At 41.7% G+C, this 2,907-nt stretch overlaps 1 long non-coding RNA gene across 1 annotated transcript; it reads left to right on the top strand.

The window, feature by feature from the left end:
• LOC137476696 (uncharacterized) lies at positions 1–2,384 on the top strand. The gene is made up of 3 exons (XR_011000531.1): positions 1–291; positions 1,511–1,663; positions 2,201–2,384. It is a non-coding gene; the product is annotated as an uncharacterized lncRNA (long non-coding RNA).
• The last annotated feature ends 523 nt before the right edge of the window (positions 2,385–2,907 follow it).

Below are 2,907 nucleotides of genomic sequence, written 5' to 3' on the forward strand. Positions count from 1 at the left end.
CTTCTGAAAGGATGCTGCACGCCTGTGTCACGTTGTACCTCACAGCTGGGAGTGCTGAGGGCCTTGTAATTAGGTGAGGCTGTGCTTCCAAGGAGAAGGGGGGGCAAGCACAGGACTGTGAATGCTCAGCACTTGATTTCTGATTCATTTTCTTTTCTATCCTTGTAATGAGAGCTGGCAGCATCGGGGAGATGCTCTATGAATGAGCTACGCAAATTTCTCAGAGAACCTCTGAGACAGGGAAGCTCAAAAGTGGTAACTTCAGCACTTTTTCTCTAAAAATAAGTTTCTGTGAGTACTGATTCTATTTGTCCCATACAAAGTGAAGGACCTTCCTTTCTGCAAACAAGGAGAGAATTACAAACCAAATGAGTGTAAGACATGCTTGACTGGTTAAGGGATAGTATGTGATAGAACAGTATGTATATGGCAACAAAAGGGTGTGAACATGTAGAAATCTAGGAGAAAGAAGCCTGGATTACAGCTGGTTGCCTGTAAAACTCATCACAAATAGCAATGAGTAAAAAACGAGCGATAATTCTGCTGATGAGTTGGTACTGGATTAAAGCCCTGCACCTGAGCATTCACCAGGCCCTCGCCTTGTCGGTTTTCTTCTGTTACTTTCTCTTTTGTGTGTTTTTTCAGCTGCAGGATCAAGGGGAATAGAACAACTAGATCAATCCTCCACCCTTATCATTGTGCATGTTGGAATTTTCTGTGGTGTTGAGATTCTGCTGGTTTTATTTCAAACTCTTTTCCTTATTTCGTTTTCTCTTATCACCAGCTGTGCTCAATATCTGATCTCTCAGTCTTCTTTGAGGATTAAGCAAAACAGGTATTGAAAGTGTTTGGGGAGTTTTGCATTTGCAATTTGTCTTATTGGAGAAATCCTGGACTTGTATTTGTCTAGGTCTAGTTTTTTATCTTTCTTATTGCTATTTGTGTCTTTCCACAAATCCATTTCACACTGCAGCCCCCAATTCTGGCATTACATGGCGATGTTTTTTTCCCCACGTTTGTCAGCATTGCGCTTCATCTGAGGCACCTGTGAGTTTGACCTGGAGCTGTCTTGCTCCTGTTCAGCTTTTCTCACTTCTTATTTCCTGCAGAATCATTGGCGCTGTCTCTCATGATCTCATTCAAAACACCTTCACACATTTATATTCTCAAACGCTTCATTAGTCAGGTCTAAAATAACAGTTTCTTCCACCTGATTTTTTCCTGTCTCCTGAATCAAAACTTTTCCTCATTGCTTTTCCTGAGTTTTTGGTTAGCCTGTGCCCAGGTAGATGTTTAGGATGCAGGAACTTGCCACCAACAGTTGTGAATCTCTCAAGGGCACTTTCCCAGCCCTGCCCCACAAGTAATACCGGGCTCTAAAGCTGATCTTGGAATTACCTCAGAGAACCCATTAATCTACTGCACAATTACAAAGCAGAACTGCTGTCTAGGGTTTTCATGTATTTTAATGATTTTTTTTTCTTCCTTTGATTGCTGTCAGCTGAGCTAGATTAGGACAGGCTGAAATTAATCAGAAGTTTCCCCAGGCATGCTCTTTGCTCCCAGCAGCACCCTGGAGTCCTGCAGCTCACCATCTCCATGTCGGCTCTGCAGCATTCTGCCCGAAGTGAATACATGGAGGAACACCAGCAGGAAAATGAGGGTGAGCCACACAAAGAAGCCAAAACATGTGCAGGTACTTGGGGATGGATGCTAAACTTTAACTGGAGAAACTTGAAGCAATTTCTCCAAGAAAAAGCTGGTTCAGTGCTTCCCTAGTGTGTTGAGAACATGTGAGTGACAATAGGGATGTGGGGAAGGACAGTGAATCTCTTTAACTGTGCACTTTGCCAAAACAAATCTGCTTTTTGTAGATTAGGAAGGCATTGAAAATGTGATTATACATCCTGTGGGCTCCAGTAGGTTTCTTGAGCTTGGCTGAGGAAGAAAGCAGAATCCTCCAAAGAATCCAGAATACTAAAATAGAGAATTGCTGATACAACATAAATGTTGCCTTCAAGGTGTTGCTGATGGGCTGTGAAAGGATGGATTTTGGGTCTCAGGAGGGTGTGCCCCATGAGTGCTAAAGTTAGATTATTGCCCCTGCTGTTGGTTGTAATATACTGTCTGTGCTGCCATGTTGGAGCCTTTCCTGCCTATTATTTTGCCTTGAAGTAAAGTTTGGTAATATCTGTTACAGAGAATGTTCTGTCAAAGGGAATCTCAGGAAGTGACACCAATAGCGAAGCTGTGTTGGCAAACTACCCAAGTTGTTAAACTTCAGGTTTGAGCAGCAGATTTTCTCTGCATTGAGCTACTTTCCTATGGCTTTCATGGCTTTACTTGCTTTGATATGACTTTGATACACTTGTTAGGAGAAGTCTATAGAGGTCACTTGTCTCCTTGGAAACCAGAAGATAAAATTACTCTAGTCGTATCTGTATTTTGATAAAAATAAGGTTTTTCTTCTCCAAAGGATAGCTACATAGACACTGAAGCATTAACGATTTTGTAATGATTTTCTGTCTTTTGCAAGGTTGAGGGGGTCTTACAGTAGAAGAACAATCACAGCACTCTTAATTGACCATCTCAGTTGTACTGTTTGCTTCAAGCACCTTGCATTCTAATTAGAAATCAAAGCATTGCAAGATGTTCCCTTCACCTCTTACTCCTGACAGTTTGTGGAGTTTCTCTGTCTTTTGTCCAGTCTTCAGTGCAAGGTTATTTCCATGCAAATGCTTTAAATAAAAGCTTTGTGGAATGTGTTCTGTCTATAAACCTTAGACTTCTGTTGGTAAAGAGATCATTTATAGTCCATGCCACTGAAGCAGCTGTTATTATGCAGTTACTAGTGCTGCACTTCAAGGAGAAGGAACACGGCAAGGTGCAAAGAGTCTACTAACTGTA

The sequence above is a fragment of the Anomalospiza imberbis genome, chromosome 6 (assembly GCF_031753505.1).
Source record: "Anomalospiza imberbis isolate Cuckoo-Finch-1a 21T00152 chromosome 6, ASM3175350v1, whole genome shotgun sequence".
NCBI lineage: Eukaryota > Metazoa > Chordata > Aves > Passeriformes > Viduidae > Anomalospiza > Anomalospiza imberbis.